Below are 27,454 nucleotides of genomic sequence, written 5' to 3'. Positions count from 1 at the left end.
AGGAGCCTCATGATTCACAAATTAAGTTAGCATAGATTGAGTCAGCTAGAGTTGAATGTTGGACTCATCTTTTGGGGCAGAGTCAGTATAATCTTCTGATCACAAAGAACCTTAGATTTCAAAACTAGAAGAGAGAAGTACTTGGCTTTGGGGACTTTATCAGTTCATCTCTATTGGAAGATCCAGACCTCCCATCCCTCCAATGGAATTTCTCAATTCCTTTTTAGTTTCCCTGGTCTCTGTTGCCACGGTGACTATTCAGAGCCCCTACAGTTTAGTTCATCACTGAAAAGGCAGCATTTCAACAGTTTCTGACACAAATTGCCAAGATATGTAGCTGCTGGCAGTACTATCTCAGTGGGACCCTGGTAATCTAGTAGGAAATGTGTGGTAAGGCAATTAGAAAACACGGGTAGATAACTGAACATTCCATGTATGAGAAAATGCCTTTGGGAGATCTGCTACGGTACTCCTAGTGTTTGGAATGCAATGCAGTTTAGCAGCAATCTTCAATTCAAGGAGCACTTTTTGTGTGCATACAGATATCACACCGGCTGCAAATTGCATAGGAACAAATTGACGTGATCTCTCACCTCAAAGAACTTGTACTCTACTGGGTACAAATACCATTTATCCGATCACAGTGAAACCAGGTCTTCGTGTGCGAGCACAGAGATAGGAGAACTTATTCTGAGTGAACTATCCCAGGAAGGCTTCAAATATGTGATAAAAGTTCTAGACGGCCTTTCTTGTCCCTCTCATAGTAAGGTTAGGGGGAGGGCACTGGAGACAGCAAACTGCAACAGTAAAATATAAGCATGGACACTCTTTGGCCAGATTTGCTAAAGAAAGGCAGAAAGTCCCCCCACAATGAATGCAGAGTAGGTATAAAAAAAGTGGTGGAAGATACAACGGGAAACGTAGATAATTATTCATTTATGTATATTTTACACTAATCTTTCAAATTACTCTATAACAAAAGCTAAGTTATTTTTTTTCCCCAGTAAGTAACCACAGGACTCACAAAAAAGAAATAGATTTTCCTTTATTCAAGTTAAAAAAAAAAAATCCAAATACTATTAATACTACTTCTACTAATAGTATTAATTAACATCAGCTTGATGCTAAAATAAAACATAAGATTAGATTGAACCACTTAAAATGACCAGTTTTAGAAGTACAAAGTTTGATGTCCAATCATTACATCAATTTAATACATAATACATAAGTATTCCATATGCTTCAGCATTGATCAATTCACTAATTTATAATTTTGCAGGAATTTTTAACATTCAAAGACATTTGCAAAATTGCTTTTTCTTCTGAATAACTGGGTCCTGGGACTACATACATGTACATTTATGTATATATTTTATATGTGACAGCTGCTCTAAATGTGTGTGAGGAAGTAGCTCTCAAACAGCACTGGAATATTTCATGTGTATGGTTCACGAATATGAAGGGATGTATCTTTGGAGAATAAGAATATCAGTTCACACTCATCCAGGCTGCACAACACAATCAAATGATGGAAACAATGGACTAGAAGACCTCGTGACTCTGATGGTTTCTAACTCAATAAAAGTGAAAGTTCTATCAAGCATCATTTTTCTATACTTTTCTAAGGACGTGCTTCCTGTCATATTACTAGGGCTTTAAATTAAGCTAAATTGTGCTGTTGGTTTTGGTTTTGTTTGGCTTAGACTTTGCTTTCTGAAAAACATGTGCAACTGATCACTTTCTACTTTGAAGCAAGGTAACTCATATTACTGATTGGTGCCTGAGATGAAGGTAGAAAATAACATGTCACTCATGAAAAGGGATTTTTGTTGCACTTATTTAGAAGAAAGATTATTTCCCTTAGACTAATTTCCTTGTAGAATTTTTGAAATTTTGAATTACTTAAAATATTAGAGTTTTGTCATGTTTGGGATTAAGTGTGTTTTTCTTCTTCTTCGTCTTCGCCTTCACATTTCAAACTGTTTTACAATAAAGATGGAATTTCCCAGAGAAGAGTGTACATAGGTTCAAGAGATCTTTGGAATTGTCACCTTCATAGAAAGTAATTATACTTACTTTCTTCTATTCCATTTGTTTTTATTTTTATTATTTTTTTTGTTTTTTTTTCCATTTGTTTTTATAGATGAATAGAATTCCAACAAATGACAAACTTAGTGAAGGACTATTTGAAAACTATGAAACTTTAGCTATATAAGATAGAAACTCCCCCAAATGGTTTTCATTACTGATGTATGAGGCAAACTGCAGATGAGATTTTCACCTAGAGACCAGAGAGAGATACAGCAGAGGCTGGAAACAGGGTTCTAGAACGGCCATGGCAGTAGGTGTAACATACTACACCCCCCATAGGAGATCATTTGCAGAATGTCACTCTCAAAAGAGATCCTTGTGCCATCGACGGAAACATCCAGACAGATTGCTAAACCTCAGCATAGCAACAATTGTCTATGGAGTTGGTGGCTGTGCAGTAGCATATCTCTTAGGTGCTCATGGCAGGACTTGTTCGTAGAAAAATAATAGTGTGATAGGAAAGATAATGTATGTCTTGGACACCAGAAGGATTTGAGTGGTGCTCTAGGCAGCACCTTAGACTGATCCTCAGTGACCCACGGCCTTCCGTAATCCCCTTCCCTGGAGTAACTGTGAACATGAAGGCATATTACTCCTTTGGTTATGCTGCATTATATGGCAAACGTGAAGTGATACAGCCACGCTGATATTTTATTTCCTCACTAATAATTTAGATATAAAGAAATACTGTGTGGAATGTTCCTTGCACAATGTCTGTGACAAAACAGTACCAAATGATAGTTATCATCATTTGTATTAACATAAAAAACCCTCTATCATTCTATGACTCTTTGTTAAGCTTCTGTACATAAATCCTACCAAGCTACCTTCTGTAAGAAGGCTTCCTTGATCCCTAAGACATATATAATGTTTTTTTAGGATCTTATTTTATTTATTTATTCATGAGAGACACAGAGAGAGAGGCAGAGACACAGGCAGAGGGAGGAGAAGCAGGCTCCCTGCGAAGAGCCCAATGTGGGACTGGATCCCAGGACTCTGGGGTCATGCCCTGAGCCCAAGGCAGACGCTCAACCACTGAGCCACCCAGGTGTCCCGAGACATGTATAATTTTGAGAGCTTTTTAAATGTGTACTCAATGCAGTTTTGTCATATTCTAGTTTGTATTCTGGTACTAATTCTGGTTTCTCCCTTCTTCACTGTAGTGCATTGTCTACCAGATTTAGTGATTGATCAAGTACTACTGAGTCTACCCCTGAAAAACTCTGACATCACAGAAAGTTTTGAAGTTGCTGGGACTGCTGAGGTCGAGAAATAACAAATTTCAAACATTACATCATAAGATACAATCTCATCATTAGCCAAATGTGAAGATGGGTGCTAACAAGGTAAGTCCTGTACCATCAGAGGTCTGGGTCCACTTTAGACCTTTCATAACAAAAAGATCTTGATTTTGTACATGCAACTTGCCAAGATATTTGAAGCAGATTTTCAGTAGATCACAAATAAAATTGATACATAAAATCCTTAAAACCGAAAAATACGGTTTTCATGTGAACTCTTTTTTTTTTTTTCCTTCCTAAAATTCTCTTATGCTCAAAGCCAGGAAAGGTTGAAATATAGGAACTTCAGAGTGTCTATTATTTCTCAAAATCATCAGAACTTAATGCTGAACTTCAGATCTCTAAAAGCCTAAGTGGCAGTTTTGCTTTTTATTTTGGGAAAAGTGTGAATTGAATAGAGTAAAAATGAAAATGGAAATGTAATATATTCATAAGCAGTATTTACATTTCTATTATGTGCCAAGCATTAAGCCTGATGGCAGAGATTCAGTGGAGACTAGCAGGGATGTGGCTTCCACGTACTCAACACTTACTGAAAAACCAAAATACTGTTGTGTGTGCACCTGCTTCAAATTTTCAGTTGGCTCTTATTGTTTATGTTTCTTTGTTTTTACTTTTCTTATTTGATTTTATGTATATTGTGTTCATTGGGCTCCAGGTATAAATCCCATTGCTTTAGAGCCCAATATCAATACTGTCTTTTATTCCAGAGTGTTTATCCCCAAATGTTGAGTCTTCACTGAGCTGCAGAGATAGGCAATAGAATTAACTGCATGGGTTTAAAATATATCTTTAGTAAGATTTTTAAAATAAGCTAGAATATTGTATGAGTTTAGAATCAAATATTAATATTGAATATATTCTCATTTATAAGCACTCTATTTCTTTTATTATCTATTTACTTTTACTTTTTATTTTGGAAAATATTTTTTCTCAGCTTCCTCATTTTTAATTTATGTTTTTTTATTTCTTTATATTTCTATATGCAAATTTATCAGAGAGAAGATTCTGTACTCAATGTCTTCTCAAATACAGTACTTTTTCATTTGATTTAACCTTATAACTACAGTATCTCTAATCTGACCTCACCTCCTCACCTGACCCTAATTATTGTGGTAATTAGGTTTTTAGTTAGTTTGTAGTCTCAGATTCCATCCCATACACTATTTTCCGGAGCAATCTCCACCATTTTCTGGAGACTTATTCCTTCTTTTCCTGCTCCTGTCCAGATAGCCTCCAACTAGCAAGGTTTTTGAAAATAAATTTTATAATAGAGCAAGCACTGTGAGGACAGAGTTTTTGTTTCATTTATTATAATAGACAATGCCAACAAATGTTTCTCAAATCTGTGTGCTCACTGAAATATATTTGTTAAACGGAGATTGCAATGAGTCCCTGTAGCGTAGTATCTTGTAGCGTAGCATCTACCATTCTCTTCCTAGTCTTCTCAATTTGGGAATTTTTGCAGCAACCTATTGACAGACCATCCTGATGTCATCTATCCTGAAAGGGCAAGACTAAAAAACTGAATCAATTTTATATATATTTACTAAATTGAAGAAATTATTCTACTCTTGACATGAACTTCCCTGGGAAAAATCCTTCCATAGACAAACATACCATCTTAACCTGTTAATTTAAGTCTATAAAAGCCCTCGTGCTTTCTGTTTCCATTCCTGACAGCTATACTGGCCTTTTGAGAATTTATTTCAGTAAAACAGTTAATTTGATTTTTCTTTTTCCAGTCTCTTTTACTAATGCTAATCAAGTCCTTTGTTTCCCGTGCCTCTGTTTTCAGCTTCCTAAATGACATGGATATAGCCGTCTACCTTGCTTATCACTAGGGGTTGATAACTGTGGCCCTGGGGGAATCAGGTTAGATGCCCTGCTAGATTTCTGGACCTGTTAGACTCATGAGCGAGAAGCTTCTTAATGTTTCTATCTTTACAACATGGGTCAGAAATTAGGGCTTTGGGGCATTTCTTCTAATTTCTATTCCAAAAAGCAGAGTTTGTCTTTTCCGGCCATCTTTTGATGTATACTTTAAAGATCCTACAGTTTTGCAAATTATATCTTGATAAAACTAAAAAATATATATATATACACCTCTAGACTGTTGCCTCTCAACCAACGGTGAAATACATATCCACCAAACTTGGTTATAAATTAATTCTATTGCTGTTATCAATTGTTGTACATGTCCTACGGTGCAGACCTGCAGATGCATAGCAGTGGAAGTCCTGGGTGCTGATGCAGACAGAAGTTGGACCTTAGTAGCTATTATTACTGCTTGTATCAGTTTAAACTCCCACTAGCCATACGAGTATTCCTGATGCTGAACATTCTTGCCAACACTTGATGCTATCAGTTTTCTTTTTGTTGGTTTAATTAATTTTAGTGATTCTTCAGGAACTGGGGTGACATCTCATTGGAACTTTAAATAGCATTTCCTTGATGACTAAATATACTGAACATCTTTTCATATACGATGTTTTCTTATTCAGATGTTTTCATCCATTAGGAGAGCTTTTATGCTTTCATTTTTCTCAGTATTTTTTATTATTAAAATTAAAGTAAATTTCACAGTCAATGAAAGAGATCAGTATCATTTCTATTTTGAAGGTTACTTTTGAAGATTATAAGATTTTATCATAGAAGTTTATTCTTTTACCATTTGAAAAATATATTCTATTTTCCATCATCTCTTTTGATTGGTCACCAGTCTTATGTTGCGCCTTGAATATAATATGTCTTGTGTCTTTTTTTTTTAACTGCATCGAAAATTTTATCTTTGGGATTTTTATCTTTAGCAGATTTATTATAATGATCTGAGTATTGATTTTTTAATTTATATTCTTTGGGTTTGTTGTAGCTTTATGAATGTCTATCTTAGGGTGTTATATATGCTTAGGAAAATTATTGTTCTATATCTACTGAACTATTGTTTCTTCCTCATTTTCCCCTCCTTCTATGGCACTGTAATTATATTTGGTTAGGCTTTTTGCCCACAAGATCATATGTCTTTTATGAATTTTTCCCATTTCCTATTTCGTATATTAACCTGTCTTATGTTCTTCTGATCCTCTCCTCTGTTGCATCTAGTTTATGTGTAAACTCACCCATTTTAAGTTTTCTATTTCAATTATTACATCCAGTTATTTTAAATTTCATTTAAAAATTGGAAATATCCAGGGCACCCGGGTGGCTCAGCTGTTGAGCGTCTGCCTTCAGCCCAGGGTGTGATCCTGGAGACCCGGGATCAAGTCCCACAACAGGCTCCTTGCCGGAAGCCTGCTTCTCCCTCTGCCTGTCTCTCTCTCTCTCTCTCTCTCTCTCTCTCTGTGTGTCTCTCATGAATAAATAAAATAAAATCTTTAAAAAGAAAATTGGAAATATCCTCAATTGTCATCTATTTTCTTGAAAAATACAACCACAGGTATTTTGATATTATTTTTGAAAACTTCAATAACTACCTCGTCTGGCTGTGTATTGTTTTTGTTTTTCTCTCTCTTGGTTCAACTTGTTGTGATGTGTGGAAAATGTTTATAAAAATTGAGGAGATCTGAATGATAATATATTCTTTCAGTGCAGGTCTATCCTATTCTCCGGTAGGTTGCATAAGTGAAGTCAAGTCACTTCATGCCAATTAAAAAAACAAAAACAAAAACAAGCTCTAGTTGGCCACAGTTATTATAAGGTCAGTGATCACCTCCTTTTGCCCTCTCCAGCTGAGCACTCATTTTATGTACTAGGGGCTCTCATTCTTAGTGAACCATCCGTCTCGCCTCCCCCTGTAATACTATAATCCACTCTGGTTTTTAACAGCCTTTTGCTGATGCTGTGGCCTTTTGCCTGATGCAGCTTAAGACTTCAGCAAGTGCCTCAAATGGAAGAAAATACAGTATTCAGTTTATTTACTTGCATTTCCCTCTTGGAAATCTTGGCCCTTCAGATCCGCTCTCTTGATAGCTTCACACTTTAATTTTTTCTTTCACCAGCCTATGAGGTAGCCCAAAGCTATGCCAGCTACCCTGCTTCTTAGCTGAAATTCTCCCACTGAAATCCCCCTCATCCTAAGACTGGGCCAGGTTCTGAACTTTCAGAATATCATTTTCCATCCCTCTAGGTGCCTTTTCTCTATGATCTTCTATCCTCGAGTTTTCATTGTCTCAAAAGCCCCTGTTGCCTTGAAACATGGTATTTTTGTTTTGTTTTCTTTTGTATTCAGCTTTTTTTTTTCTTCTCAGAATACTATTTTTCTGCAAGGATATATGCCATAATTAGAAATGGAAGACTGAAGGATTTAATTTATATGAAAAATATTGGTTCAAGAATGACTGGAATTTTTCTTGATTTCAGAGGCTGAATTTCTACCTCTATTAGATCGGGCTGAGCAACATGGTATCTGTGTTAGATAGATCTTTCCTTCTCTTTCTGGCTTCCAAAACTCCTAACCTAGCTATGTACAGATACAGATGGAGGCCAAAAGTTGAATCCAATATTTTCACTCAGTTTCTAACAACTGGAGCTGTTGAGGAGTTAGGAAAGAGGAGAAGTTGTATAGTGTCTTAAAGAAAAACAAAACTGTATGACTCTGCGCTAAGAGTTATCAATAGAAGACAACTTCATTTTTACTACTTGATTCTTGTTTGCTTGTTTTAGCTTAGCTAGTACTAGGATCCAACATCCTTTGCAATAGCATCAGGGTTGTCCTGCAGGATATCAACAGCCATGGTAGCAACGTAATTCAGAATTCAAGTGGCTTTTTGGACAGAAGGCATCCAAGAGGAAGCTGAGAACAAATGTATGGTAAGAATGTTGATTAGTACCTGAGAGATGCAATCTGGGATTCCAGCAGGCTAGTGGGAAATGAAGTAGCATGAAAGGGAGAAAGGTTTAGTGAAATTTGGTGAGATGAAGACGTAGTCTGTTTATGTATGTTTAACTTTAAATTTTGAAATTCTGATGCAAAGTCTATCTCATTTATGCTGTATATTACAAAAGACCTTGATGTTCTCTGACTATACACATTCTTCTCTTCTTCCCTTTACCCACATTTAAATTAATTTTATACATTCTCTTAGGTTGTAATTTCTAACTATATAATTAAAGAGAAATAAAGGTGATGATACAGTGTGCATTATATTTTTAAAAGATTCATTTATTTATTTTAGAGAGAGAGAGAGAGAGACTGAGAGAGAGAGAATCTCAAGCAGACTCCCCATTGTGTACAGAGCCCCATTGGGGGGGACGCTCAATCCCAGGACCTGAACCGAAATCACGAGTCAGATGTTTAACTACCTGACCCACCCAGGGGTAGAGTGTGCATTATTATCCTATTTTTGCTGTAGCAAATTGCCACAAACTTAGTGGCTTGAAACAATGAAAATTTATTATCTTGCAGTTTTATAGGTCAAAGTATCACTCAGCTAAAGTCAAGGTGTCAGTAGGGCTGTATTCCTTCTGGATGATCTAAATGGAAATATCTTTCCTTGTCTTTTTCACTTTCTAGCAACCAGCTTCATTCTTTGGCTTATGATCTTGTATATCACTCTGTCTTCTGCTTCTATTGTCATGTCTTTCTGTGATTCTGACTTTCATGACTTCCCCCTTATAAGGAACCTTATGATTACCCTGAGTTCACTCAGATAATCAACAATAATCTTTTCATTTTAGGGTCCCTTAATTACATCTGTAGAATTCCTTTTCCTATTTTCAATAATACATTCACACATCCGAGAGATTAGGGAATGGACATACTTAAAGTCCATTGATCTACCTACCACACTGAGTACACAATTTCTTTTATATTCCTCCTAAATCAATTAATAAACTATTCTAAAAAGAATAAGGTGCTCAGAATATCTGTTGGCTCATTAGAATAATCTTAAAATCTAGTGGGTACTTAGAAACTACTTGGAAAATATTCACTAAAGTAGACTGATGGTTGGCAAATCTTCACCAAAATTTCTGAATAGAATGAGTAGGCATCAATGGCCTATTTAATATAAGAATATTTTTATCATATTTGACATTGAGAAATGGTATCTCTAGAAGGGTCTGTAAAAATGAGCGTATAAAATATGTTCAAAGGATGAAGATTTCTATTTGAGCATAATAAAATTTTATTGCTTGTCCATATAGACTATACTCTGGGCTAAATTGTTCTGAGCTCTAGGCTTGGGAAACAGGCACATCTGTATAGTTTGGATAATCTTTATTGTATTTCTGGCTTGATTCTTCTATTGAATTGTTCACTTAGAAATATCATGAAAGTTCATTACTATGCAATCATATGTACATTGGGGCCACACATATTGGATCCGATCCTATGTTTAAATGCATTTTATACTTTTAAAATTCAATGACTTTTCCCACTCACCAGCTGGCTTCTTGAAAGGGCTGGTTCATACCAAAGAGCTAGTACTATTCTTGAAAAAGAGAACATATTTTACTCATCTAGTTACCTCATAAGACTGGTATCATTAATTTAACAACATATTTTCATGGATTATTTTTTGTTTAATGAATTAGACTATTAACTTTGGAACTGTGAACTTTGCAAATAGCAGATGGTCATATAGAAACTTCTAATTTTCCTTAACACTTACATAACTTAATACGCTATGGTTCCCAGTGTTAAAAATATAATTATAAGGAAAATAGTGATTGTGTGTTAAAACAAAATAATTCATTAGAATGAAAATACATATTTAAATGTGAAAAGTGTGTTTATAACATCAGATTTCAATGTTATTGAAGCAGGTCAAAAGTTTTTTCAGAACAAAACCTTAACTTTGTCAGTGATTAACCAACAAGAAGATAATTGGTGTGCTGCTTTTAATGCCAAAACACTTGGTTGAATTTTTTTTAAATTTTGTTTTAAAATATCTATAGAGTTACATTTCAGAGTGATAGTTCAATATATGGGGCAAATAAAATTGTGCAGTGAAGCAAAAATAATGACAGTAATAAAACAGCAACTACAATGTTGAGTGACAATCTTCTAGGCAGTAAATTACATATTTACCTACATTATTCCTTAAACCTTCACAATTAATTAATCAATCCAGTGTATCAGGTAGTAAAATCTCCATTTCAAAGATGAGAGTGTGAGGAAGGTTAAGAAATGTGCCCAAGATGATCCTGTTGTTGTTTCAGTACTCCAATTTACAAGTTAAATGTTGGCAAAGAAGGTCTTAACATTCCCCTCACCTTGATTAAATTTTGGGCAGGCTTTTTCTTTTGCTTTTGTCATTTTAGGACCCAGGTCTGTTTTTCTCTAGGCCCTGGAAGTTATCACATTGAAATGTAATCATCCAGAAAGATAACTCCCCTGTCTCCCAGTCTCTGTGAGAGGAAGGGAGCCTAACATGGGTGGGTGCCTTGCTCCAAGCTGCAAAACTACCACTTGTCATGAAGATACAAGAGTTTAATTTTCCCTTAGTTAAGGCCAATTAGCAAACACACATGTCCTACAATGCCTCCTACCCTAACTCTTAGAGATCCTTCTACATTTTATTTCAGTGAAGATGAGTTCAGAGTGTATCTAGTCTCTCTCCCCTACTGCAATACCCTTGAATAAAGACTTCCGTACCCATTCACATTGTCTAGGGCAATTGTCTCAGTTTCTGAAACATTAAGCCCATGCTTTCTTTCCAGTATGATGATATTACAGGAACAATGATGTTGCTTCCTGGAAAAAAAAAAAAATATATATATATATATACATATGTATATCTCTTTGCTTTAAGGTATACATCAAAAATGTTTACACAAAGTTATGGAGTTACATTTTCCTCTTTTTTTTTTCAAAGCCATATATCTGCATACACCATATTGTGCATGTGTGTATGTATTGTGTGTTTTCTGATCCCCAAACACACTAAAATTCTGTTGATATGCATGAGTGACATCTTTACTTCCATTCACAGCTTAACACCCTGCTTTTTGTGTATCTGTGCAGACACAGACACGAATGAAATAACTACAAGGAGATAGGTTTGGCATCCATGCTAAAAATAGAGCAGCAGGGATAAAACAAAATCATATATATTCTCATGATGTGACAAACAATTTTAAAGCACTTTTTGGATGTTTATTCATTTATTTTCCCAAACAAAACTATCCCTAATCCACAATGTGGACATTAACCACATTGTGCATTGTAGATGAGGAAACTGAGACACAGTGAGGTTTCTAAACCATTTCAAAGGTAAAAAATACCAAAGCACAGTGAATTTAGTAAATTCCCCAGGTCAGAAAGTTAATAACTGACACAACTGGGATTTGAAATCCTGACCAGTTTACCTCTATAACCTGAGGACTTAATCTTTCTGTGACACTACTCCATATGCCAGGCACCATGCAGAGGCCACAGAACCTACCAAGAAGTCATCCATCTGATTCTTGAATTTGTATGATCATGCAACTCTAATTGTTCATGATTATCCTAGAAGCCCAATTAACTCCAGATAAATTGTAGACCCCTCTGAAAAATAGACTCTGAACTGAGTCTGCAGACAAAATTAAACCTCTAGAGGTCATAAGGCAAGAACATGGTGATCACTGTGACCAATAACAAGTACCTAAAAGATTTAACCACTTTAGATTTCCATTACAGAGCAGAGGCTGAGAATGGAGCTGCTGCTCGACTAAGCTGTTGCAGAGAATTATTCCAAAATTGGTCATTTTAGATGTCTAGCCCAGAGTTCACAAAGACTACAACTCAAAGAGCATAAAAATACTCCTTAAATAGGATTGTCTGTGGTTTACATTTGTATGGCCTCTTAAGACCAGGTAATTAGCACAACAGATTGACACTGGATATTTTTCAGGATAGTCAGAAATATAATTTCTCTCGTCATATTATGGTTAAATAAATTGACTGGGGAAATACAAGGTCCCACATTCTACCTACGTGCAATGTAACTATAAGATGCAGAAGGCAGGGGTCACATGATTCACGTTAGGAAGGGAGACACTTGTCTTCAGCTGGCAGTCAATGCCATATCTGTCAGGGGTCTGATGTGCCAGTCTTGCCCGCTCACCTAAATAATGATGCCAGCTTAAGTAGTGGGAGTGTTACATACAAAGAAGTACCAGGACATGGGGTGAGGTGGTGGGGGAGGTGCCTGACCGGCTTCAGTCAGTAGAGCACATAGCGCTTGATCTCAGGATCATGAGTTCAAGCTCCATGTTGGGTATAGAGCTTACTTAATAGAAAAAAAAAAAAAAAAAAAAAAAAGCACCACTCCACACTGTATCTGTTATCAGGATATCCTTGAGTTAGCACAATCATTAGAGAGAGCCACTCTTTATAAGAACCATGTAAATGAAATCAAATGTATTCAAGAGAAACCAGCTAGGCTGAAGATGTGTCAAAACTATTTAATGAACAAATTAAAAAGCTAGGGCAAAGTTCAGCCTGGGGAAGTACATTTGCAGAAAAGTGCTGAACATTCTGTATAACTTGTCATGACCTGGTAACAGGTGTTGGAAACTCTAGAGACATACACTTTTCAATCAGAGCTTTTGCTACAACAAGCTACCCCAGTGTCTCAGTAATAGGCCCCTTAAGGTTCATGCCTCACTTTACAATTTGAAGAAATTGTACAGGATTACATATTCAGGTGGAAAGTCAAATTAGATAGCTGTATTGTCCCCTTTTAACTTTTGATTCTGCAATTCCATTAAGTGAATTTGTTGAATATGATATGGCAATTTGCAACATGTTAGATGTAAGCTCTCAGATGATGAGGGGAATGTGATAAATTATACTTTGGAAATAGGATTAGTAGCTGAATTTCAGTCCATTTGTAATATCCCATGCATGGCCTGGATTCTAAGAGGTTGAGATAATTGCAATTACTAATTTTTGTGCCTTGGAAGAAAAAAAGGCAAATATACGGGATGCAGTCACAATACTTTTTTTTTTTTAGGATAAAAACCAAAGGAACAACTGAAGTTGGTAAAGCAGACACAGCCACGGTCAGTTAGAGGAGGTGTTTCCACCAACAAAATTTCAGCTCAAGGAGTCCTCGCAGCAGAATTTAACTTGAGGAATTTCCCGAGGCTCGGGTGGTCGTTATTCTTGTATTGAAATAAGATGACAAGGCTCCCCTCCACCTCCACATGGACTTCCATTTTATTGGAGCCCTTAGGAAGCCAGAATAGCAAGCAGATGCAGTTTGTGGTGAGTAGGGGATTAGAGAAAATTCAGGGATGGGGGATAGACTAAACTTAATTTTCTATGTTGGTCACTTCCTTTCTCTGAGACTGTTTCTTTCAATTTAATAAACCGGATAGTAGTTCCAGTGGGTTTGGCGAACTTTCTATCTCATCCCATTGTTCGTAGATTTGATTAGTTTAAATCTCAGAGGTCAACTCTATTTTCTTTCTTTTATATCTGCAAGATCCTGTGGAACATCTCACTATTGCTTATGTGCTGTTCACAAAGAACAACATAAACTATAAAGCCAAATACCAGAAATCCATTGGAAAGACTATAGTAAACCAAATGATTACTTCCATCACTTTTCTCCTCAAGGAAATACCTCAATCTCTCCAGTAAACATTTATTATATAGCGAATGAAGAAAATGAAATATTTTTATCACTTTCAGCTCTGTAATATATTTTTAATCAAGCTACAGTAAGAATCTCAAGTGGATCGGACACCTTCAGGCACCTCTGCTAAGATAAGTTAACCAAGGTGACTGAATTGCGGTCCTGGCTTAATATTTTTAAAGAAATGAAAAACCTTTTGGCCAGAAAGTGCTTCAGTGGATAAACCCATGTCCTCATCTCCTTGCTAAATGCCTCCATTTCTGTGTTAGGAAGGATAAGAGAAAATCTCTTCCCTAGTGCTTTATCCAGGTTTTATTTTTCCTAAATTCAAATTACGTTTTATATTAGGTGATTTGATCAACTACAGAAAATAATGCAAAGTTAGTTTATAAGATCAAATTATCTTTTAATATTTCCCTTCTCACTTAACATTCTCTGATGACTTACAGAAGGCCTACAATATTCTGGGCACATAGGTTAGCATAGGTGCAGAGCATATGCTTAAATAGAACTTATAGGGCCATTACATTAGTATTCTCTAGACACGCAGAGGAGGACATAACCATACTAGAGTGATCAGGGGCATGGTCAGGAAGGCTTCTAGAAAGAAGAGATTTTAGTTTTGTTTTGTTTTGTTTTGTTTTTGTTTTTGAGCTGAGGCTTGAACCAAAGAGAGAGGATTAGAGGTAAGGGGATCTTGGCAAGTGGACTAGCAAATGTGAAGGCCCAGTGAAAAGGAATAGCATATTCAGAAAATAATTGGATTTTAAAACTTTCTTAAATATGAGATTTTATATTTTAAAATTAAATCCAGTCTAATGCCATAGATTGTTCACGTAACACCAGGCTTTCTAATACACATTTTTGATCTGACAGGGAAGAATGAACAAGAAAACATAGGGCAGAAAGTGACATAGAAGTAGTTTCATGCACTTTACACAAAACATAGGTTGAGATTAATGTCAAAGGCCAAAGGGCAGAGCAAGCACTTCTAGTCCAGGGTTTTTGTCTATTCTTTTTCTATCTTCTGCTGGATCAGAAAACCCTTCCCCAAGAGCAAACCTCGAGTGTCTTAAGTAACTTGTCTGCTGTGGCAGCAAAATCTTCATGCTAAATTGGCTTAATTACGATATAGATAAGGAATTAGGTTTTTACAGTTTGTGTATATTAACTATTCTCTACTTGTGCTCAGATCTCAGAATTGCCAAGTGCCTTAGCCTTCCTGAACATTAGCATTCCCAACCATAGGATGGGAATATAATATTTTATCTATTCTGAAACACCTTTGATCCTAAGGTACTCCATTCTCTGATAAAACTGTAAGAAAAAAAAAAATCTGCCAACTCAACTTTATTTTTAGTAATTTTTATTTTATACTGATTGAAATAATTATTTTAATCTTCATTAGGTAGAGGTTCTACTACGATAACACTGGTGTGTATATAAAAGGAAAATATAAGCAAAATATTGATTAAGACTTTTCTAAATATTTTCACATTCAGAGTTTAATGATTCGAACTCAATTTTCAACTCAAAATTATTAATTTCCTTGTTTGTACATACAATACCATCTTTTGTACCACAAATTGCACTGGTGATACAACAGCTCAAGGTAATTCATAAAATATTTAAAAACAAAATGGCACAGAGCTCTTAAACTGACCGAAATTAACTAAATCTGGCCTAATTTTTGCTTCAAGTTTAACAATGTTTATAAACATGTTTGATTCACCATCTCCCCTTTCCACAACTTTTTGGTCCCTCAAGGTTAAAATAATGATTAAGTATTGTCTCTTGGATTTGCCTCCAAGCTTTTGACACCCAATCTACAAATTTTGATATTGCTACTCTTGATGTTATTAATGCTTAGGCATCAGCAACCATATCATAGCTGACCCCTGGCCGATGTCAATTCTAAGATAGCATTACTTTTAAGATATCATTACTAGTAAGATTAACTTTGATTTTAGAGATCTTAAAATTAGATATGATTCTTGATATACATGAAAAACAGTATTAGTGGTACCTCTCTCCCATATAAATGTAATTGAAATAATTTAATAAACAAGAATTTATTGAGCACTTAGCAAACTGTTTAGTGCAAAATAAATACTTGTTTTTGACCAGTTTGAAAGCTGTTCAGCACTTTTCCTAGGATTACTTTTCTTCAGAAATCAAGATACTGTGTTGCCTCGAAGAATAGTGAACAATAAAACCATTATTTTTCCATTTAATATTGAGTCTAAGTCACTACGTAAGTATCAGATTTGGCAGCAACGTGGTTACCTTTAGTATAAAAGAGTGTTTCTGATCAAATATAGTTCAATGTTTATGTTTTTTCCTAGCAGTTCATTCTAGAATTTCCTGCAAGACACAAGGACTAATATTGATAACATTTCAGTTATGAAGCTATCATTTCTTTTCTTTGCTTTTGCACACATTTTATTCCTTTAGTGTGTGTTACAAATAAAATAGTGTGGGGCATGCTAACAGGGAAAGAAATTCTAGTACACTTTAGACACATCACTTTATAACAATAGATGGAGAAAAAGTGAAACCAAACATAATTATGCTTTTACATCATAATTGAGATATACTTTATTGGAAAACCATTGCCATACTTAAATTTATTTCTTTGCATACATTTTTATAATAGTTAGAACTTTGAATCTATTTACATTGCTTTTTTTTTTTTTTTTTTTAATGAGTATCTAGTGACTACACCTTTAGGAAAAATACCTCTTAGTTTTAATGGTTTCTAAAATCAAGCATAATATATGTCAAAGTATCATGTTGAAATTATGGAAAGGAAAGCCTAAGAATTATCTAACATGTAAGGTGTAAAAATTAGATTTATTTTACTAGTTTGCTATGTGTAAAATACCATTGATGTTTACATTTTTTTAGTTTTTTTAAAAATAATTTCAATTTAATAAATGTGTTAACACTCAATAAAGGCTCTTCTAATTTTGCCAGTGACTTTGTTTTACCAGCTTTTCCATCTGTAGGTATTTGTATTTTGGGAAGTAAATAGTAGGAAAAAAATGAATATTATCAGTCCTGAAATCTAGTATTTCTCTTTACCAAGAAAACAAAGAAGAAAAGACCTGGTCCCTTTTAAACATGTTAATGATTAATTAAACTAATAATATTTACTAGCTAGAGAATTTTTGTCTAAAGAATGCTTCCATGAAGGGTGGAAGCACCTTCCATGAAGGAGGATGCACCTGGTCTAAGTTGCCTATTATAAATAAAACAAGAATGTATGGTTTCTGACTCCCTACAGAAGTTGCATAAACCCATAGAATTAATGGGATATATAAGATATAACATCAGTGAAATGGTGAGGCAAGTATGGCCTTACATGAATCCTTAGTGAGGTCCTATCTGAACCAGAATGTATCTGCATGCAGGAAAAAGGACCTGAGGAGTTACACTAGTTTCAGAATGATCTTAAAATGTTTTGACATTTCCTCTGTTCTTTTGATTACTAAAAATTTTGGTTCTAAGTAAGAACTGTAATTTCTCTGAGTTTGACCTGAAAATCTAAGCCTTTCTGATATCTCAAATAGTAAACAACATAAAGTATATGACCCTCTTAGATCATTATTTTTATTTTTAAAGCATAATACTCTCAACAATATAATAAGTCCTATGATTGGAAAAGAAATTTTGCAAATGGAACTCCCATATCAATTTTTCATTATGAGTGTCTGGATATTTCAGCAAGTTACATTTATATCTGAATATTGTTCTTTTTTTACTCTACCAGAAGCTAAGTTTATCATCTTAATAATTGCTAGTGATCTGTGAGTCTGAAGAATGTTTGAATATATTTCCTCTGTTTGATTTTATTTTTACATAATTTAAAAATTTCAGCTATGATTGCTTTTTTGTGTGTATAATATATAACCCAAGTTGAGAGAGTAAATTTGGATGAAAATCATCATATATAAATATTTTTTCAAAGATGTAAAAGCTACTATGTTCATATTTCTTATGGATATGAGCACGTATGAATGAATAGCTCATGGATAAGGAAGTAGTCAAGAAATTTACTGGCAGAAGAGGAGTCACTTGAATTCAGGACAAGATAATACCACGTGTCACTTTACTTTCTGTAAAATAAAGGGAACCATTGAAAGAAAATGGTTAGAAGAGGGATAGGAAAATGCATTTTTCCATTTTAAGACATTATAATTAAGAAAGGGTATAGGACGTAAGTTTTTTTCAATTTTTCTTGAGAATTTACATTAGATCTTAAGAAGCTCCTAGGAATGGGTTTGAATCAGGGAAAATAAGTATATAAAATTTCTATGGGAAATGACAGAAATATTGAACTAATTCTGATAAGTTTGTGGATTTTGAATTTCAGGATTGACAATTTCCATACCTGTGATCCTTTAGAAGAGTGAGGTAATTTAAAAGAAAATATGGTTCATTGAACCTTATAGAACTTATTAATTTATGTTACTGGTCTAAACATTATGGGAGTATGGCAATGAACACACATTGGTTCAGACAAAATTTCTCAAAGATTCTTAATAAAAACCACCTAAAAATTGTAAACCAGTTTTCCTTTGAGATTTCCACCTCTTACCAACATCCTCATTCCCAGAAGGTGTTCATGAAGAATCACATTTCCATCTTGATCTCTGTATCAGCATTTTTGCTTTTTAAGGTCCTCATTTATTTTTTTTGTGATATCTCAGTGACTGTGACATTCAACACATTTTATTATTTTTTATTTATTTCATGTATTTCTAAAAATATTTATTTATTCCAGAGAGAAAAAGACACACATTGTGTGTGTGGGTGTGTGTGCATGTGTGCTGGATCACAGTGGGGCTGGATTCCAGGACTCTGAGATCATGACCTGAGCCAAAATCAAGAGTTAGCTGCTTAACTAAGCCACCCCCGGCACCCCTTAACCCAATATTTTAGAGTTTGAGTTCTTTACCCACACCCAAAATTGATAGATGATAAAAACCTAGAATATTAGCATGCCATCTACAGGAAGGAAAAACATAAAGTTGTTTAAAAAAAATAAAGATATGTAACACTTCAGATTTGGAGCAGCTTTGATTCATTCCCACACCATTCAACAGGGACTCCATGATCATAAGACCTGTCTCACTGTCTCTGAAATATAATTGTGATTATTGTCATGCAATTCTAAATCACAAATAACCCATATCTCCCTACACACATGCAACTAGCAAAACAAAATAAAACTTTGAAAAGAAAACTTTAAAAATAAGTAAAACAAATAACCACAAATCGAAATACAAAAATGAAAGAGATAAGCCAAGACACAGTAAAATCCTAGGTTAATAAATTCCATAAACTCAATTATATAATAAATTCAAATTCAAATTATTTTATATATGTTTCAGTAACTTGATGAAAATTGTTTCAAATAATCAGATTTTAAGTAGGTGGAACTAAATGGATTTTGATTGTTAATTCTAAGGTGAGATTAGAAACTAGAGTTTCAATGCAATATACATTGTAGTTATCATCTATATAGTTTGGTATGTAATGTAATGTTTTATGTGTTTCCTTTTTCTGCAACCCAAGATTGCTTCATATCAGAATTGCTAAATGTCAGAATTAAAATGGATATTTGGCATGGCATATGTAAAAGAAACAAACACATTCAACCTCTCATGTGAATCTCATTAGCTTCAGCCCAAGCATTGGAAAACAGTAAGCATAAAGACTGAATTCTTAGACATCAATATTTTCTGAAAAGGCCTTTGGGAGAAATCTTCATCTTGTTGGAGTCTTTATCACATTCTCATTGTTTAACTTTGCAATGATCGCATCTCCAGTTTTGAAGCATAGTGGAAATTTTATTTGTACGTGGAGATGGATATGTATCCATCTATTATACATATGTATAATATTGCATAGTGAAAGATTTCTAAAAACAAAATTCTGTACATACATACTTGAATTTCTGTCTACATGGATAAAATAATGGCAGCAAAGGGAAGTAGCTAAAAATGATAAGCATTAAATGAGGACTTGGCCAGAGAAATGGTGCTAATGTAAAATCCTGCAGTGAACCTGGAGGACAGAGAAAAACCGTGGCTCAGTAGAGGCTGTAACAAATAGGGAGGAGAGGATGGTAGCTTCAATGGCTGAATTTAAGGCAATTCATGTGACATAATTTTACCCAGCAGAATGGTGGTGAAAAACAAACAAATAATAATAAAAACAAGATAAAACTCAGTGACTTCAGAAATGCTCATCTGTCTTCAGGCCACCCAAATCTATTCAAAGCTGCGTGTATCCCCTTGGGTGGAGAGTCTTGACAATTCAGCAATGATGAATGAATCATTGGAGAAGACATAATCCTCCCCTTCCATTTTCTTTCTCTTTCTCTTCTAACCATTGGTATAAATTCTCACCATTGGGAAGATGAGAATCAAAAAATATCCTTTAAGGATGACAAATACTTCTCTTTTTTTGTTCTTTTATGTTAAAAAAAAAACATAAAGCAATTCTGACTCAAAGGGAGAATAAGGTGAAAGAATGTAATTCTTAAATTCAAACAGAACTCACCATATTATCAGGGCATTTGAAACAAAAAGGATTAACTGTATGTATTGTGATAACGGACGTTGTGGTTACATATGTTATTAGCATCATTAAGAGGTAGAATTAATGATGCTTATATTAGAAGATCAAGTTTCATACAGAAATATGGAATGGGAAATTCAAATTGAAGTAAAACATTTAAACAAACATAACAACTAACTTGGAGTTTAAAACACAGGCATTATAGAACATTTTAGGGGGGGAAAAGGCAAAGTAGAATTAGAATCTAAGAAAATTTATGTTAAAATTAGAGGTGAGTTGTTCTAAAGATTTGGTTTTTCAAGGGAAGAGACAACATCTAACAACTATTGATCACTCATTCTGGGCCAACTTTTGTTCTTAGTATTATAATGCTGCAGTTAAGCTTTACAGCAATTTTCTGAGCTCAGTACTATAACTATCATTCTTTTAAAGACTAGCAAACTGAAACACAAAGTAGTTCAGTGTCTTGCCTTAGGTTCTGTACTTAATAAGTCTTTAACCAAGATCCTACCCTGAATAGTAGAATCCAGACAATTCTGGAAATCAAGGCTACTTAGTGACTTGTTCAAACTCATAAAATGATTTCAGTGGCACATGGGACACATTATCTACCTGAATGAATAGGAAAATAAAGCATCGTACGGTTTTTGAATGTTTAAATAAATGGTAAAAGTGCCTCCTTTAGCTCTAAATCCTATTGTCCTAAGAGTAGCTGTGTGTGCCAAGAACATACAAAACCTACTATCAAAAGGAATAAAGTGATTCCAGTCATTTCTGTTGATGCGATCTTACTTTGTTTTGATGTAACTCGTTCCCATTTAGGATCACAGCCCTCAGGAAAGTGTAATACAGGGCAGCTCTAATCTTTGGAGAGAGTAGATAGAAAATAACGCACAATTTAATGAATTTCACATTAGGCTTTACTCTAGTTTGTTTTGCCAAATGTGAAAAACAAGGTTAACCAGTATTTGAGAACTAAAAACTGTCTTCTTATTTTTTATCTCCCCCTCCGTGTTTTCCTAGTTGTTTTTTTTTTAAAGATGATTTCACGCTATTATGATGTCTCCTGAATTATCAAATTTGAGGACAGCAGTTAACTTTTATTCTACTGTTGCCATGTGCCTGACACTTTGCATACGGTATCTCCTTTACCCATCTGCACATCCAGATCAGGATCCATATCCCTGTTTATAGACAAACTGCTACAGAGTAATGGAAGTAGACTTTGAACCGATGTCTTTCTAGCTCCAAAGCCCAAGCTCATCCATGTGCCAAGTGACCCAACATGGGATTAATCTCTGTATTATAATATCATATTTTTAAAATTATCTTCCACAAATGCTTGTCTATTTTATAGATTTTTTAACTTTAAAACTTTGATCCATATATGGTATGATAAATGTCATAATTCTTTAATTAAGACATTTATTTTCTGCGAATGCCTGGGTGGCTCAGTCTAAGTGTCCAACTTTTGATTTTGGCTTGGGTCATCATCTCAAAGTCGCAGGTTTGAACCCCTTGCTGAGCTCTGTGCAGGGCGTGGAACCTGCTTTTATCCTGCCTGAATTCTCTCTCTCCCTCTCCCCTCTCTCAAAACATTTTATTTTATTTTTTTACTTTCTGTATCATTTAAGAGTTTACCATATATGTATAGTATATATATATGTGTGTGTGTGTGTATACACCTATATATAATACATAAACATAAAACAATTCCTATGGCATTTTTATATAACCATAAATCTCTCTCTTTTAAAAATTTTGTATTTGTTACCTGGATTTGGATAAATTCTTTTAAAAGTTGTGAGAAGACTTATTTTGAAGGTTTGACATGAATTATAGTTTCTAATCTAACAGTAGAAAGTCATCATGTAAAAAACTAAAAGTATTCAATATTCGGCCATTGGCATTAACGTTTTCTACGGCGAGGAATCTAACTTAACTTTGTACCTTCTGAAAGGCATAACCGTGTTAGTCACAAACAAGAGAACAAAGACATATAAGAAATCATCTCTGATTTCAAGATAGTTCAAAGTTAGAAGAAATGATTTTTTTAAATATTTTATTTATTCATGAGACAGAGAGAAAGAGAGAGAGAGAGAGAGAGAGAGAGAGAGAATGAGAGAGGCAGGACACAGGCAGAGGGAGAAGCAGGCTCAATGCAGGAAGGCCTGATGTGGGACTCGATCCCAGGACTCCGGAATCACACCTTGAGCCAAAGGCAGATGCTCAACTGCTGAGCCACCCGGGCATCCTTAGAAGAAATGGTTTTAAAATATATAAATTATTCCATTTATAAATCCTATTGAAGAGGCTATCGTCAGCCTGGATATGTCAACATTACTCATAATCCAGGAAATACAAATCAAAACTACAAGGACATATCACCTCACACCTGTCAGAATGGCTAAAATTAACTAAACACGAGACCACAGGTGTTAGCAAGGATGTAGAGAAAGAGCAATCCTCTTACACTGTTGGTGAGAATGCACTGATGCAGCCACTCTGGAAGACAATACAGAGGTTCCTCAAAAAAGTTAAAAATAAGACCACCAGATATCCAACAATTGCACTAGTATTTACTCAAAGGATACAAAAATGCTGATTTGAAAGGATCCATGCCCCCTGATGTTTATAGCAGAATTATCAACAATAGCCAAATTATGGAAAAAGCCCAAATGTCCACTGAATGATAAGTGGAGATTTTTTTCTAAAGGAATAATATTTTTCCTACAGGAATTTTGTTAATAAGTTGTATTTTTGTAATAGTTTTCTGTACATAGCATGAAAGAGCATCATTCAGTAAATCTACTTTTGATTTCTTCACATTTTACTGAAGAATATAGGACTTTCATTTTCTATCACAACCTGTGCTTTAAAATTGTTCACATTTTTATCAACTTTATATCTGTATTGTTAATTGCTGTGATAAATAAAATTTAAAGCCTATCAAACAAAGCATAGAAATAGAATTAGTACAAAACTAATTCCCCTATTTCTGTTCTTTGAATTCTTAAAGGCTGTACCTTCCTGTTCCATCATTGTAAGGCAATTAGTTGTCTATATGAAGGATAAAGAAAACGGTGTTTCCTAAAATTTCAGTTAAGTTTTAGCCTAGGCAATTATGAAAAATGATGTGAATGTATTGAGAGACATGAACAGTGGGGTTAAATCTGACAAAGAAACCACAAAATAAGAATCCTACTATTAAGAGTTTGGAAGCACAAATCCTAAGTAAAATAGTAACAGTACATCCACTTCAAAACCATTTATCTGCCAAAGCCTTAAAAGTATCATTTTACTGTCATCCTTTAAGATACCTCATAAAATAAACATGAAAATTCCCTACGATCTGTTTACCTCTACAATAATTTAGTTTTATTGTGAAAATCATTAAAATTTTGCAGCAGGTGATTAAAATACCTGTAAATTGCATTAACACTTTAAGTGTAACATTTATAAAGAAAACTGAAATGTAAAGGAAAATTAGAGCCATTGAATGTAGAAAAATTATAAATTATGCAACTGAGTCTGTAATGGGAAAAGATTTTTTAAAGTGTTAAGTCCAACACTCACACACACAAACACACTCTCCCCACAAGGAAATAGTTTGTCCACATAAATGTTAAGAATCTCTGCATGTCAAAAAGTCATAAATGGAGTTAAAAGACAAACAGAACTGTGGAACGTAAGTACCAAACACACAGGTCTGTCTAAAAGAAATTAAACAATTGACAAAAAAATACAGAACAATCAAAATACTTAAATGTGTACAGGACATAACCATATAATAGTAAAAATAAGATATAATTTCCATTTCACCCCTATGTTTATTTTTAAGATTTTATTTATTCATGAGAGACACACACACACAGAGAGAGAGAGAGAGAGAGATAGAGAGAGAGAGAGGCAGAGGGAGAAGCAGGCTCCATGCAGGAAGCCAGACGTGGGACTTGATCCCAGGACCTCAGGATCACGCCCTGGGGAGAAGGCAGGTGCTAAACCGCTGAGCCACCCAGGGATCCCCTCATGCCTGTTTAAAGATGAAATTCAAATAAAAATATCAATGAAGTATTTTCCTACCAAGTACCTAATATTTCCTGTGAACAAAAACACAGTGATGTAATTCAACTTTTTTGTTTTATTAAATATGAGTCTGGCTGCTGAGAGGAGAATGAACTAGAAAAGCATGATTGGATGAGACAGACCAATCAGTTGCAGTCATCCTGGCAGGTGTGAGAGCAGAGAAGGGAAGTAATTGGCCATTTCCAGACACACTTTAAAGATCTTTGCTCCAGAGCCTGTATTGGACAATGGTGAGGAGAAGGAGGAGAAAGCAGAATGACTTCTAGGCTTCTGGTCTCTGACGGGCTTTTCCATCTTCAGACATAATAAACATTGAGAAGGAACCAGATTATATCGACTAAATCTTACTTCCCATTTTTTACAGTGAGCATAAATGATTCTTAATCATAAAGAAAAATAATAATAATTATCTAAAGTGCTAGCCTGCCTTCATTATCTGTTTATAGCGGACATAATTTCCAGAAGTATTAGTCACTCATTTTTGTTATGCACACTTCAAAAATAAGCTGTAAGTAAAGTATTTCATATAGGGGAAAGAGCATGATCTTTGAGATCAAATAGTCCATGATCATTACCTTATGCAAGTAAGCTAAGTTACTAAAGTCTCAATACCCTCACCTCTAAACAGGGTAATAACATCTGCCTCACAGAATTGATACAAGATTAAAAAAAAATTTAGATATGAATTACCTTGTAGATTGTCATTCGTATGTAGTGGATGCTCAAATCTCTTAGTTTCGTGTCCTTTTCCAAAAACTTGGCACATTCTCTCACTCTCTCTCTCTCTCTCTGTGACTATCATAAATAAATAAAAATTAAAAAAAAAATAAAAAAAAACAGCACAGAATTGAAATTCTACTGAGGTATATTTATTTTGATTAGACATTGTCTCCTAAAAAAATTCAAGCTCACAAAACGGGCAATTCAGGAAGTTGCTAAAATTCTTGTACATTAATAAAGAAAAATACATTAAATACTTCATTGCTGTGTGATATAGGGTGGATTTAAGGACAGCACTAGAACCCAGGGTAGTTGGGGAACTTGAAAGGATAATATATGAAATAATATTTGAAATTTGGGATAGGTGGGACAGAAATATTGAAACTAAACCTCCCTACCTTGGTGATCTAATTTCTTCTCTCTTCTGTTATTGTTTTATACTCACTACAGTAATCACCTATTTACTTTAATACATTGCATGTCAGTGACTTCATTTTCAGAGTTCTATTTTGCTTAAATTATAGTTTTAAGATATCCATTAAGTCACTCATCACACATTGAGCTATTACTTGCTGAATTCAATTTTTGGACTATTCATGAAAATTAATTGAGTTGATTGTCCAAAAACGTATAGCAAGTAAAAGGCATATTACAATTGATAGTCTATTTCATAGCTGTCACAATTCTATGAACCATATATAATTATAGATATGATTACAATAATCATATGAGATAGTTTTTTGCAATGCCGTGTTAATAGTTGCAATGAAACATGATTATTTGTACAGAGAGAAGGTTTAAAATGCAAATCTACATTAATACTGATTTTTATTTTATTGGGGCCTATCTCTATTCCATGCCTCTCTGATCATACAGTGTTGAATATTTTTTTAGATTCCTATTTCTTGCTGCTGAATTCATCTTATAAGTGAAATCAGTAAGTGGATAGAGAGGAGCCTTAGTTAGTCTTCCTTTTAGACTAAACTTATAGTCTTCAAAGTAGAGTGTAGGATCACACTATCAAGCCATCTATTTATATTCATTTTTATCTAAAAATATTTAAAAGACAGATTTACACTAAAGATGTCAGTTCTCCCATATGTCAGATTCCCATGTCACTTACATAACCAAAGTATTCAAAGCAAGCTAGTCATTCATCCCACAAATGTCGTTTAAGGACCCCTGTGTGCAGACCTTGTCCTACGAGCTAAGGACACCACAGTGAATGAACAGATGAAGCCCCTCCTCCCAGGGGACCGATGAGCCCAGTCACCTTGGGCCTTATAAAGTTCAGGCTGACGTTAGATCTGGAAATACAGAACACGAAGCTCTGAGCAAAGGTTGGCCTGATGACAATATGGGCTTCAACGTCCTAAAGATGTTCACCAAGACAACGTATCTGGTGACATTGACAATAACCACCAGTGGAGGCTTCCCCTTTTACTGTGGATGGAGGTGAGCGTCGTGGACTCTCAGCAGTGCTGGCGATGCACCTGTGCTGATTGTCCTCTTTCACATACTGCTTGCGTGAGTAAGAGAGCTAATCATTGTTCTAGTAAAAATATAGGAAGATGGCCTCAAATTCTTGAAATCTGGTGAAGCTCTATGGCTTATATGATTCTTAGAAAGTTCTTATGTGGCAGCACACCGTTCACATCTTCCTTCCTTGGGTTATTTTGCTGTATGTAATATAAAGCAGATTTTGCTATGAGTGGAATTAAGACAGTTGACAAAAAGATTACTAAAGCTGTCAAGATTCACAGTGTGTGCCCAGGAAGCTCAAAGCGCTAAATTGATATTCTGCGCAATAGCTTCTTTACAACACCAGCTACCAAAGCTGCAATCAGTGGCGGGAGAATGATTCTAGAATCAATGTCGCAATTGATCTGCTCTAGTTTTCTTCTTGTCAACTGTCCTGATGGCATCCACAGGTGTTTTACTCCTTTTACGCACAAGGGATTTGTGTATTCAGATTGTCTTCCCTGCGTGATTTTTTTCCTCCTCTTCATATATTAATAATCAATGCCTTTATATGTCAGCTCAGGAATTACTCATTCTTTCCATTACCTTTCCTCTGTCTCTCTGAAGGAATCACATTTC

General features: G+C 34.8%; 1 long non-coding RNA gene across 1 annotated transcript in view; it reads left to right on the top strand.

Annotated features, from left to right (window-relative positions):
• The first annotated feature begins 267 nt into the window (after positions 1-267).
• LOC112667970 (uncharacterized) overlaps positions 268-27,454 on the top strand; it is a 110,665-nt gene continuing 83,478 nt past the window's right edge. The window contains exons 1-3 of the long non-coding RNA XR_003141356.3: positions 268-390; positions 3,255-3,437; positions 13,334-13,587. This is a non-coding gene — a long non-coding RNA (uncharacterized LOC112667970). The remainder of the gene's footprint in view (positions 391-3,254; positions 3,438-13,333; positions 13,588-27,454) is intronic.

Source organism: Canis lupus, chromosome 21 (genome assembly GCF_003254725.2).
Source record: "Canis lupus dingo isolate Sandy chromosome 21, ASM325472v2, whole genome shotgun sequence".
Classification (NCBI taxonomy): domain Eukaryota; kingdom Metazoa; phylum Chordata; class Mammalia; order Carnivora; family Canidae; genus Canis; species Canis lupus.
Note: the sequence above shows the minus strand (reverse complement) of the source record. Positions and strands in the feature narration are given on the sequence as shown.